The sequence below is a fragment of the Pinus tabuliformis genome, chromosome 1_1 (genome assembly GCF_031772625.1).
Source record: "Pinus tabuliformis cultivar Carrire ecotype Pingquan chromosome 1_1, CPIR1, whole genome shotgun sequence".
NCBI classification, from domain to species: Eukaryota; Viridiplantae; Streptophyta; class Pinopsida; order Pinales; family Pinaceae; genus Pinus; species Pinus tabuliformis.
Genome location: NC_142297.1, coordinates 366376591 through 366391548, shown reverse-complemented (window position 1 = coordinate 366391548; position 14958 = coordinate 366376591).

Here is a 14958-nt window from a genome sequence, read left to right as displayed (position 1 = left end):
TAGAGAAGTGATGTTGGTTTTCTGGTGTAACTTCATAGTGTTGGGTGATCTAAGCTTTAATTGAGGTGAAGAAGGGCTTTCTTGCTGGACGATGATGCTGGATCAGAACATATGGTTGTAATCCTCTTGCTTTTCTTGATATTAATAAAGCTGTTCAAGTTTTCCTCCATATTCTTGTATGTCCGATTCTATATGCATTTGTATGGTTAATGCATATCTGTCCCTGTGTTATTTATGAATATAGATCTCTATTCTTCAATAGTAGTATGTTGCTTTGATTCCACAGGTGCTCTTTGAAGCTGGGCAGATGAAGAAGAAGCGGCAAAGATCTATCAGGAAGGAGAGGAATCAAATAATGGAACCAAGAGCAAGACTAAGGTTGGTGTCCTTTATGCCACTCTTATCTATTTTCATAAAGGAAAGCAAAAGTAGACTTTACTTGTTTGTTTCTAAGATTGCTACCAGTCTTAGTGGGAATAGCAGCTCCGAGTGGACACTATTCCCGGTAACACTATGACTCAACCATATTACATAAATAAAGGGGTTAGGGTTGGACCCTAACATAAATCCCAATGAGGTTTCTTGCAATCCTTATACAATGGTTGGAAAAGTAATTAGTGATGACTTGATTTTCAACCAAAATAAATAGATAAGGGGAATTTATTTAAATGACAAGGGAGTATTAATCCCAACTAATTATGTCCAATGGAAGTTCAAGTTCATGGTTTGAAAATATCATCTATAAAGTTATTATTCATGGAATTCCATTAAAATTTACAAGCATAGAACCTGCCAAAATTTGGAGCCCCATTTCAAATATCAAGCATTTTCCACTACCACAAAGTTGTAAAATATTCACATATGCTTGTTTTTCTACTTTCATTTTACAATTTGAATTAGTTGTAGGATTAATAAAATTCCCTATGGCTTCCAAAGAAATATGGTGTTCCTTCTAAAAACCATTTCTGACAACCCTAAAGATGAGAGCCTAATTCACCATGAACTATATATTTTCACAATCTGCGGTACTAGGGAAACACCATACAAGATTTTCCATGTAACCTTTGGAAAATTCTAGGATGCTTGTGATTGAATTCCCACCTAGGATTGTGTCTCTCTATGTGCCAAAATTGAGAATCCTTTTCAGCAAACCATGATGTCCATTGATTATTCTTGAATTACTTTACCTATAACTACTACATTTATTTATCATATGTCAATACTATATAAGAATGTTGCGCACTTGGACAATGAAAATCCTTCATCGCTATATTTAAAACCATAAAAAAAATTCAAGTAAAACTCCTATTGCCTCATTGCCTCCGAAAAGGAGTCCCTCTTCTTGAAATTATCTTTCCTTTTCAAGCTTTTTCCTTTCCAAATCCTTCTAGAGAAGCAATTTTGGTGATTTGTCTCATACTAGAATATGATGATGATGATACCATAGATAAAGCTACCTTGGGAATGATGGAAAATATTTTTTGTTAACTCCCCAATTAAAAACACACTATGAGAAACATAAACACCATGCTTATATACATGTTAGGGATTTATTGAGTAGATAAATATAGTGCATAAACACTACCTCTTGCATTTATATCTTGGGCATATCATATTATCCTTAATAGTGGAAGTAATGTTTCTTGAATATTTTACTTAAAAAATGAAATTGCAATGGACACTAATGGTGATAATTCTATCAAAACATTATAGAGTATCCTAAGAAATCCTACTTGGCTTATACGACTCTACTAACATGCAAATATTTTATGATTGGATCATTGCTTTCTTTTTAGTCTAAGAAGCTTATGATTAAGAGATTTCCAAGATCTATAAAGCCACAAAGTTAAAATAAATTACTCACGAAGATCACAAAGAATGCTACCCTAATTGAGAATATAGATTGTTCACTTTATCTCTTAGCAAATGCAAAGATATAGGCTAATCTGGTTGCTAGAGACAAATCCCTAATTCATAGATCTAATTATAACTAGAATTGTGATACCTTCTCCATCAATTTCTAAAGAATCTTAACTATGCCTTAAAAATGTATCTCCAAGCATTAATGCTGTACAAGATATTACTTATTGATTTTGGGATTGGGATGAGAGAGATAAAAGAGAGATTGACCATTCTCAACGTAAACACTCACTTTTCCATACATAATGTCCCTTTTTTACCTCGCACCATGTACCAATTTTTTCTAATAATATTATAAATCTTGTCATGTGCATCAATAGAGCATATATCAAAAGGTATAATGGACCAATGAGTTAGGAAGGCTTCCATAGGGCATATCTTGGAAAGTATAGAAAATCAATGGATAAAAGTTTTACCTCATGTAACATGAATACCTTACTTTTATCTCCTCAAATTTTCACTGTCTAAAACATCACAAAATGGAAAAATAACTCATTCACTTCCTAAACCAAATTTTTTCTCCACCTTTAAAATGTCAATAGTATTCCCTAGGTTCTTTTGCACACTTTGAAACTCTTTAAGCTTACTCATACTACATGGCTTAGTCAACTTGACATAATCTTATTTCATATGTCCTCATTGTGTTGGAGTTAGCATGAGAAACATATATCAACATATACCGTTGGAAATGTCCAAGAATAATCATTTGAACCATATATCCTATGCTCCCATTTAAACTAGGTATTTAGAGTTAAAATGAATTCAAAGATAAGAGATCCAATCTAGGCATCAAAAGCCCAACAACAATATTTCCAACAATCTTCATCTTACAATATTTATATTCAACATCTATAGTCTTCCCATATCTTTCACATTAATTAAAATAATATTTCCAGCAATCTTTGTTGGAGAAATGACATGAACCCACGATTTCCACAATTTCTATTTTGAGGACCAGGCTTAAATGGATATCGAGCACATTAATGTCAACTAAAGAGCAACCCCTAAACATGAAATAATTTAGGATAGTTTTTTTTTGGATTTTTACCCATAACATTAGGAATTGCCCATGGTAAAAGTAGGTTGTTTGTTTGAGTTTAGCCTAATGTAAAACTATAAATAAGTATGCAATGTTCAATGATAGGTATGGCTAATAAATGGACCATGTGAAACAAACATTCCTGTAGATTAACTCTTTTTGTCAATTTTCAACAAGTGTACCAAGGGCCTGGTTTTGTGAAGGCTTCTAAGGTTAATAGTATTGGGGCCTTTGGGCCTAATAAAGTATTACACATGCTTAACATTGAGTTTGAGATTTAGGCCTTATGCCTTGTCCTCAAGCCTTTGGAAATTAACAAAATCACTATAAGAACTATTAAAAATGGTGCTTGAATGTCTTAGTAACCATTTCTAGCATTGAAGCCATAATAAGTGAATTTCACCAAATTGGTCACCCAACTAAAAGTGGAACCTCAACTAAAACATATGAATGCCATATTTATGTTAGGAAATGATTTTGGACTGATAATAAGGTCACAATATTATATCTCTCATGTAATGGAATTAAGGATGATGGCTCAATGTTTTATTGATGCATATATCATCATTAATGGAGTAGGTAGACTACACTACTCCTCTAATGGGATTCCTGATATGCCTGTAAAATTGATAATGGATATAAGTCCTATTTAATGTGCACAAACTTGAAGTAAATCCATTTACATAGAGAATTAAATAAATCAAAAATTTGAAATAGTTGATATAGGCTTATTCCAATTTATGATTAGCTAGAGGATTAATTCGTAAGTAATGGGAGCCATACTGAGAGATTTAAGGCTATTGATATCGTCCAATGGATCACATTATGCAAAAAAGTTCATTGATTTTGTGTTGCATAGTTTTCTCCTTTGTAAGCTCTAATTCATTTAATGGTGTTCACAAATTCTGAGATAGAATTAGAGGATACTTTCTATATAGTGTAACAATGTCAAAGGAGTGATTGTTCATTCTCTACAAATTTATTAGTTATGAAGGTAGGTATGAAACTATTTTTTTCTACCATATTAGGATTTTAATGCATTTTCGAAAGGGGAAGGAGATAATTTTAGCCTACTAGTCGATCAGTATCCCTAAAATAATGGCATTTAATATCTAGAAGAATTCTAGGAATATTGACAAAGCCTTATATTAGTTTGGGTTAACCAAAATTCTTGTTAAGGAAAAAAAATTAAGAAGTGACAATTGGGAACCTTGTTTAGTAATAAATTATTTTATTGAGGCATTAGAAGAAAAAAATATTTGTCCAAAGAGAAAAGGAAGAAGAGGTAGGGTTTTTTCAAACCCTTACCCTCAACAAGAAAATAAAGAAGCTAAAGAAACTCTAGTAGAGAGAGGACACTGAAATCATAGAGACAAAAGAAATTTGAAGACTAGAGTCTATGATGATATTGGAAGACGAAGATGCTACTGAAATAGAAGATACCATAAAATCAATGCTACTTTAGAAAGGATAATTGTTGAAAATAAGATATGAAAGGAAGAAGAATAAAAAGGATGATGCTAGGACCAAAAAGAAAGGTGACAAAAGCAGTTACGAAGAATCCATCGGAAACTACAAAAAAAACCATTGTGATATCTGAACTAAAGAAAAATATCATTAAAAGGAAGATTCTGTAAGGAATGAAGACACCAGAAGAAAAAACAAATGTATAAGCATCACATGAAGAATGAAAAAAGTAGACAGTGTTGTTTCATTTGAGAATTTGAAAGTTGCAGAGCTAAAAGAATTGGAAAGATTAGTGACAAATCCTGAAAGAAAAGGTTGAAAGGTCTATGAAACTTAGCAACATATCTATCATTATTTTGATAATCTGGATCAAGAAGCACAAAAAGAAGAGGTAAATGATCCCTTTCCTAAAGTCTAGCGATCAAATGGAATTTAGAAACATATCTATTTCTTTTATTGTTTGGATCAACAAGCACAAAAATAAAAAGTGAAGGATCCCTCTGCTACTCTTGAGTGTACTTTCAACAGTGATATTCCAACACTTACCATTCACAATTCTATACATAATAATGATTTAAATTTTTCTAGGGATAAAGATAATGTCATAAAATTACAAAAATAAATAACTCAGTTAGAAATCCTAGAGAAACATGTGAAAGGGGAAAATGAGAATCTCAAAGAAAACAATCATAAGATACTAAAGTGAATGTATTATTGGTATCACAAAAACTCTAGGCTAAAGAAGACAAGTAAAGTACTCGAACAAAAAAACAAGGGTTTAAAGACAAAGATGTTAATGAAGAATCCAACATGTTCCATTTCCATGATAAAGAAAGAAGCCATAAGTAACTTGGATATTTTGATCCAAGCTGCTAAAACTATCTTCTGAATTGCAGTATTATCCAAATTTTTAAAAACTTTCTAACTTGCATATGGGCTTGCAACATCCTAAGAACCCAAAAATGCTGGAAAATATTGATAGAAAAAAATGACCTCAGCAACATCAGGGAGTGATCCAGGTGGTCCCAGAGAGACACACAAGACAAAGAGGGCTTATGAATGCTTGAAAATCAAAGTGCTCAAAATGACTTCGACCTAGGACTAGAGGGTAGATCTCGTTGTCCTGATCACGGAGGTGTGAACGGTTCGTCAATCCGAGCTCGTATGAGGGAGAACAGGCTAGTCAAATTTTTGGTCAAAGTTGGGGTGTGGGCCAGGTTTAAGTGTCCTACAATTTGACCGACCCCAAGGCATAAACCTAGCTCCCGGAATCGATCGAAATTGTGGCCTCGATAATTTTCCCAATGACCCTTATTTTCTAAAAATTTAAAAACAACCCGCTCATTATAAATATAAAAAAAAAAAAAACATAAATGAGGTGGCAGGCCACCACCCCCGCACCCCAAAATTTCATAACAAAAATATTTAAAAAATACCATTAAATTATATATTAATTATTTAAATATAGTCTCAACTATCTTATGTACTATATTAGTGTTTATATTAATAAAATATATTCTAAAACTAAAATAAAAGGATAAAAATTTATATATTAATAATTTATTTTAATATCAATGTTAAAGATAAAAGTGCAATAATTATCATTCTATATAAATTTTCAAATTGAAGTATATAAATTTCTAATATTAAAAATCGCGTAGTCTAACAAGGCAAAGGAGTTGCAATTCCTCCGCCTCGTTAGACGACTCCATTAAAAATTCTAAAATATGTTGATAAATTATAACTACTAACTTGCATTTTTTAAAATATCTATTAATAGTTTATAAGATTTTAGATAAACAGTGATGGATGTATATGACAATAATATAGCCTCACCATTTCCAAACTTAAAAAAAATAAAATCATATAATATTAAATTAATAAATAATTTTATGAAAATTACTTTAAAAATTTAAATTATATTATTTTAATATTAATATTAATATTTTACACTATATTAATATTAATTAATTTAAAATACAAAATTTTATTTTACTCAATTGAATTCCCACAATAATTTAAATAAAATATGCAAAACACAATCTTAAAATTTATTAATCATTTAATAAATAATTATTTTTTTTTAATATAAAATTTAAATATATATATGTATCATTATTTATTTTCTATCTAAACTATATAAATAATATATTTAAATAATGCAGAACAACAATTAAAATTAATTAATTAAATCTGAAATTTTAAAAGATAAAATTAATTAATTAAATCTGAAATTTTAAAAGATAAAATTAATTAATTAAATTTATGAAATTAAAAATAAAATAATGAAACTTCCGAAGTGCAAATTTAAGCTTATAGTGTGAGTTCTCACCGCTGCAGTAACCGTTAACGAAAAGGATCACATCCATTCATTTAACCATAATGTGCATTATGGGGTTTAACGGTAAGTTTCGCTGGGTGAAACCCACGAGATGAGGGTTCAAATCTCATTGAGTATATGTATGACCTATTGTGTCTTGGCTAGAAGAGTAGGTGAACCCATGGCGGTTGCACGTATTATAGTGGTAGCCACTTAGATTTGATCCTGGGTCTGTTCAAGATAACTCTCACCAGTTACCGATTATCCTAGATTTAAAAAAAAAAATGATGCATTCCATAAATAATATTCACCCATCACTATCATAAAAAATAATAACAAATAAATAAAAAAAATAGAATTTAATAAAATAACATTTTGGGGTCACGTACTATAAAAATTTGTTGAAGCTTGAATTTCATGTTTTCATGTACTATATTGAACACATGTATTAATGGGGAGGGTGGGCCACCGGGTCCATGAACCCATGTATTAATGGGGTGGGCGGGCCACCGACGGTAGACCCAGTGGCCCCAACATCCTCCACCATGTCATATTACACGTTGTTACATTTGACCGGCGGCCCACGTGGGCCGCCCCAAAACAAGTTATACGGTCGAGTATGTCAGTACACCGCGTGGGAAGATGAGTTATTTCTTCAGACCCGACGTAACTACTCAGATTTATTCGCAGAACTGGGCAGATGAGTTATTTCTTCGGACCCGACGTAACTACTCAGATTTATTCGCACAACTGGGCAGAGGAGTTATTCTTCTTCTTGGATTTCTTCACGCACAAAGGGGCAAAGTTATTTTGATTGGGCGGAAAAAAAAAAATTGAAATCTTTGTTATTATTAGAGTGAAAAATGTAAATATTTTTAAAAACAATCTTTATTCTGATTAAAGTGAAAAAATAAATATTTTTAGTTTTTAAAAATAAAATACATTTTTAACTTTTTGTGATTATTGTTTAGAAAATTATGACTCGGATTATCCAGAGTACTATATTCATTGGATGAATAAAGGTAGTCTTGATGATCTCATCCACAAATTAAGGCATTGTGTTATGTAAGCTTATCCATGATTTCTAATTATTAGCACAAGACACCATTAAAATCATGTCAATAGTTGGCATCTTCAATATACAAGTCTCAATAAAATCTATTCACATGTTGGAAGTAAATCCAAGGATTATAGAAAGACAAATGTGATGGGATGATCAAATTCATGTATACTTTGCAAAGAAAAGGTTGCAAGATATTTCAAAGATTAACAAGGTGTCACAATCATAACATAACCTTGCACTTGTTGATCCACACATTGTATGTTGAAGGAGAATGGTAGTTTTAAAAACCATTGGAAAAGCCTCCATGTACCACTCATAAATTTTTATGCTCTTGACTTGCGAGAAATTCCAGAATACCAAATATGCAAAGAAATACAACCCAAAACATAGAAAAAAATGAGAAAAGCAACAAGTATTTTATTGTTAAGAGATGAAAGCAGTGTTCACTTGCCTCTTCGAGGGGGAAACCTCCAATAGAGTAGAGCTCAATTACAAAATAAGACTCGATATATCTCAATGGGGAGTCTTTATCCTTTATATAGGATCATACTTATTGTCACCTTCCCAAGCTATTGTCCTCGCATTAAAAATAATGTACATAGACTTTTAAAGAGACAACTAGTAACTGTACTATTTCAGGGGAGTTATTCTTCTTAGACACCCATGCATTGTGGCCATAACTCCTCTTAGACACCCACTTATTGTGGCCTTGCCAAGCTATTGTCCTCGCATTAAAAATAATGTACATAGACTTTTAAAGAGACAACTACTCACTGTACTATTTCATAGGAGTTATTCTTCTTAGACAGCCATGCATTGTGGCCATAACTCCTCTTAGACAACACTTATTGTGGCCTTGCTAAGCTATTGTCCAAAATACCTTTTTTTAGAATTTATTTATCAATGTGCTAAACTCAAAAATCTTTCTAAGCAAGCTATGATGTCCTCCTCAATAAGCCATGACATCTCATGATTGTTTCCCAATTATTTTTACTCTAACTACATCTCTATTTTTATTTTTAAGATGCCAATACTTTCTAAAAATACTTAAAAACAATGAAATTCCCTCATCACAATATTTAAAACTCTAATAACAATTCAAGTAAAACACCTATTGTCTCATTACCTCCTAAAAGCAGTTGCTCCTCTTGAAATTGTCATTCCTTTCGAAGTTTCCGTCTTCTCAAAGCCTTCTAGAGAAGCAATTTTGGTTATTTCTTTCGTACTAGGATATTGTAGATGAAGCTATGTTGGGAATCATGGAATATATTTTTTGGCTAATCCCCCATTAAAAACGCATTATGAGAAATATAACTACTATGCTTATATGCATGCATGTTAGCCATTTATTTGGTATATGCATATTTGGATCTATATTTTGAACTTATTCAAATTATCCTTAATTATGGAAGTAGTGTTCATTGACTATTTCATTTAAAAAGAATAAATTGCAATGGACCTTAACCCCATTGTTGAATGGTGATAATTTTGTCAAAATATTAGAAAACCCATGAAGAAATTCTACTTGGCTTATAGGGCTCCACTAACATGCAAATATTGCATGATTGAATCCTGTAATATCCCAACATCAAAATTTTAATGAGATATGGTAAAATCTAGGTGTTCTAATGAAATTCTTGCACTAAAAACACCTAACCCAATAAATATCTAAGAATGCAACCTCTTCTTTATATAAATAAATAGAAAAAAAATTATATGCCCACACAAGACCTACTAAAGCCTGTGCCTTGGCATGTATGGCTGCCCATCAACAAAGAAATTAAATATATTGAAGCACAATCGTAGATCCTAGATGGATCCACTACACAAATTACTCCCATAGGTTTTCATACCTAGGATCAACTAGAACTAGCCTTGCCAAGTTCACAACAAAATCCAAATAGATAAATAAATCTCCTATCCACTTTTATAGGCTTGATTGACTCTTTAGAGACTTAATTTTATTGTTTTCCCTCAAAAAACAAAGGCAAATACCATGGGCAACTGCCACATTAAATACCATGGGAAGATTCCATCCATTTTGACCATATATATATATATATATATATATATATATATATATATATATATATATATATCCTGCCCAAAGATTGTTTGCCCTCAGGTAATCCACTTCTATCCACAAAAGAAGCATTTGTATATTGATACCAAGATCCCATACAACCCAATGTGTTATTTCATGCCTCCATTCTAAATGATCATGAATGGATCCTTCAATACCTGAATCCAAAACAATCCTTTGGTCAATCCTACCCCCAATGGATTCTCCTAGATCCCAATGCCACCTAAGTCCTAGGACATGTTGGTTATGACACCACCTCAGCCCTCCATCATTGCTTGTGCTTGAGGGCCCAAGTTGCAATATGCCCTTGGCTAAGAGTATCCCATCAATAGAGTTCCAATTCATAATGTCTCGTAAATCCATCTCATGGGAAGTATATAATGCATGAATCCCCGCAAATGGAATAAATCTACCATGTTGATGTTGCCTAATGCTCAACTCATGTTGCTCCACCCGATCACCCATCATGATCCATTTGTATAACTCTTCCTTGCTATCCCCAATGTATAATGGCAGGTTGGTAGAGCTGCAAGCCTTATCTATGTACTCTTGTAGAGGGCTGCTTTGCAACTCCCAAATGTACTCCTCTTCCTGCCTTGTGAGGGACTTGAGTCGTTCCTCAACACTAGACAATTGGGTCATTGATTCAACACATACCCCTATGAGGTCCTCAAATTTTCTATTCTCTTGTAAGACTATGTCTCAGGCTTCCTCGACTCTCTACTTCAACATCGTAAGATCTGTCTTGAAATGCATGATCCTTTCCAAAAATTTCTCTACTAGAAATTCTCGTGCCCTACAGAATGTCTCTATATTTGACTGCACCAGATGCCTGATGACCACAACTTTAACTTGAACCTTTGTTTGACCCTCTAGAAATGGCTTATCCTGGATACTATATTTGTCATGATACCCTGCATGATCATGCTCATCATGTTGGTTTATTAATATTGAAACCTCATTTGGTTCTCCTAGAATGTCTTCTTCCTGGCCTTTTTCACATGTGGGGATAAATTGTCCACCCTCTTTGATTGTCAAACATGGATGTATTGGTGGACTGCTATCTATACTTGACTGCCTATACTCTTTATGGATGTTCTCCTCGATATCTATAAACTCAACTACCTCATCATTAGGAGGAATTCCCTCCTTCCTTTCTTGATTTACTTTGTCAAGTTGATTTATTATCATTGACCTGTCTTGTAAGTGTCTCTAAAAAACATGGTGTTGTTGCTCACCATTTGTACTTGACTGCTTGGATCCTTCATAGGTTCTCTTCTAAAAACCGATGAAACCAACTATGGATGAATCTTCATGATCTGCCCTTGCTTCCTCTTTTCACATTGACATGAATGGTTAAGGGTCCAAGGTCCCTTGCAGATAAAGCATAGTCCTCTCATCCTTAGTTCATTATTGATGCATATTTTTCTCTTGCTTCCTCCATCAATCCTTATCAACTCCTTCGTAGTGAGCACCCTTTTGAGTAATTTTATGTTTTCACTGACAAACTTCTCGACTAGATCATAGGATCCCTGCGGTCCTTCCTCCAAATGGTCAACAATTTACATCTTAGTATCTTGCATATGTGAGCATGGCCTTCTAATAATAGAGGCACAATATTTTGCATGCTTGTTTTGACATGGTCTGAATGAGCTGATGTAATACTGGTGTAAAAGTTATGGAGCAACTAAAAGCTCAACTCATCACATTCCAAATTTAGTATGAATGTGCCAAAGTTGAATTCTGTCGTGACTGTTAAAATTTCTACATCGATTCTAAAAGGCAAGAAGCATGATGTATTCAACCATTTAAGGCCTTCCACTATCAACTACAATATCTCTCTCATAAGATCATTATTGTAAGACAATACTGGGGATGTTAAAGCTATGATCTTGCTAAGACAAGAAGTAATTGTGAGCTTGACCTCTTCACAAGGATGCTATGAGAGTTTGGGTTGTACTAATGCAAGCATAGATGGCTTGAGATTCCAACTCAATTTCCTCCATTCTGGTTGCCCCACCTCTAAGAGCCATGTGTCTAATTCCTAAAATTTCTGAAGGTCTATGGTTGACTCTATTGATTGCAATTAAGATCCAAGTGCAAAGAACTTAGCTCCTCTTCCTTGTCCTTCCTTCACTTCCCATGGGAATTTTTGTTGCATAATGGCATAAACCATTTTTGAGAAATACTTGCTATTCTATTATAAAGTGGTATTGCTAAGGAATGGCCCCATGCTTCTTTTATTTTATCTAGAATTTTGTCCAAAAATTTATGAGTGTTTTCTAGGGAAAGTCCCATCTCCCCTCACACCAAAGCATGATTACACTAATTCTTCAATGGATTTCACCCCAAGATAAGGTAAATACAAACTTGATTGGTAATAATAAGATTATTATACCACCTCCTTCCTTTCCTATTCCTTTTTTTTTTTAACACAAAATCTCCTTTCTATCGTCAAACTCCAAAATTTTACAAACCCCTTGTCAAATGCTAAAACCAATCAAAATTTTCAAAACTATAAACATGGTTTAGTCCATAACCCGCCATCTTTCATGCTTCCACACTGATATTTTTGAGTGGAAAAACTGTCTAGATGGAAAGAGAATCAGTTTTCAGGTAAAGACTTAGATCTTCATACGCTAATAAAGACTTTGTGGACCCAATAATTATGCCCTTGCGAGTGATCAATGGATCATTTGCGACATTGAATTTGATGTTAAAGGTTTCAAATGTGTAGGCATAAGACTATATTCGACAATGATAAACCTTTACACCAATCCAACCACATAATGCAACATACTATATAACGAAAAAAGGCATAGAATTACTATATTTAATTATGGTGAACCACCACGAAATATTTTGATGAAATATAATTTACTCAATTCTGCAAAAACAATATGTATTTGCCTCTATGACTAATGTGTGAGTGATCTTGATGTAGCAAGATCAATTTATCTAATGTAATAAAACAAATACTTTGGCATGCACCTAAAGAGGACCATGGTTGGCTCCTTGTTATAGACATTTTTGGGCACTGCAACCCCAATAATAAATTTCCATAAACCAAGGGCTCCTAAGTCCCTAAAAGTATTGTTCCAACCCCTAAAAGAACAAGGTCAACTGATTACATCATCTCCCAGAAGTTCTCCATGAAAAACTACTCAGAACTGGTTAAAATTGGACCATCTCACCTGCTTCATGGTCAAAGTGCGCTGCATCCCACCTAAATTCACACAGGAGGTGTGATGCATACTAAAAAGCCCTTCTATGGGGTGCGATGGGTGAGAGTGGACAAATGGCAGGGTCAATCTGTGAGGTGGAGGATCATGGAATCTTCCAGGAACTTCTCCTGTGACACTTGCATCTCTGCATTCGCCCAGGGATGAGTAAGAGATCATCAATATCCAAGTGGAATCAAGAACTATCAGAGAGAGGACACTAATCAAATCTCAAAAGTTAACTCACCCCCCTTGCAAAAATCTATATATGGATCCCTCATCCCAGAGATCCAAAGGCTGGAATTTTGTATCTTGTAAGGAAGTGCTGCTGGTTTCTTGGTGTAACATCATAGTGTTGGGTGATCTAAGCTTTTCATGAGGTGAAGAAGGGCTTTCTTGCTGAGAGGATGACGTTGGATCAGAAAAATGGGTTGTAATCCTCTTTGCTATTCTTGATTATTAATAAAGCTATTTGAGTTTTCCTCCACATTCTTGTATGATTGACGATATATGCATTTGTGTGGTCAATATATATCTCGTCCTATATTATTTATGATAGTAGATCTTTGTTCTTGGATAGTGTTATGCTGCTTTGATTCTACAGGTACTCTTTGAAGCTGGGTAAACGAGGAAGAAAGTGGCAAAGATCTACCAGAAGGGAGAGGAATCAAGCAAGGAACCAAGCGCAAGACAGAGGTTGGTCTCCTTCTTTCCCCTCTTATTTATCTCTCATAAAGGAAAATGAAGTGGTTTTAGTTTGTTTGTTTCTAAGGTAGCTAGCAGCCTTAGTGGGACTAGCAGCTCTGCATAGACACTAGATTCCCCGATAACACTCCTTGACCCACGCTACAATAAAAATAATCTTGTCTCTACTATTAAGAGTGATGACAACTTTGGCTCCCGTAATGAATCAATGGTCAATGATAGAACCAAAGCCTATGAAACTTGCTCGGCTCCTTCTTGCACTTAGAGGGTTGTGGTGACAGTACAACGCCTAGGCTATGTCCACTTCCTTTCGCCTGGAACAAATATGGGGACGCTCAGCTCCTTTCTCTTCTCAGACAGTTGTTGTGATAGTGTTTTGGCATTGCGACCAATGCTCAAGCTATGCCAACTAATCAGCATGCAACACTCATACTCCCTTTCGCCTTCCATTGAAATGAATTAGAGGCTAAAACCAATCTGACACCTCTACTCATTAGATGGCTTGGTGTTCATTTTAACACACAAAATTACCCTCCTCGTGACCTCGACTTCTACTGAGAAAGATCACCCTTCAGATCAACAATGCGACTGTTTAGTTATGAGTGCCTTGAATTCCTTTCTGTCAGAGGTATAGTCCCATGTGATTGATTCAATGGGTCTGTGCGATTTTCGGCCAACCTCCTTGCTCTAGTGATTTGAATACTCCCTTTCATGGTGAGGTGCCTCCCGAAAGGTGAAATGGTGGATCAGACCATTGTTGACCTGATCCATGGCTCAGCAATGTCGGTAGAGTGTTTTGATGCAATCTATGCCTATGGCTATTGGTTCTATCCTCAATGGTCCTCAGATTCACTTGCTAAAGAAAAAATATTCCACCCACTCTCCCTATTTAACTCGGTCCCCTTTGATGAAAGTGTTATCACCAAAAATTGATCATGTATTCTAATTTACTAGATGGATCAAAGTACACCATGTCAAGTCAATTTTACCATAGTAAAATTGCTTTCATTGTGAGAAATTACTTAATAAACCACCTTTGTTAAGTAATTTATAATTAAACCCATGAAGAATAATAAAGTAAATCACTATTTATTTTATTTTCTTCTAGGAATAATTAATTAAACCATTGTTCAATTATTA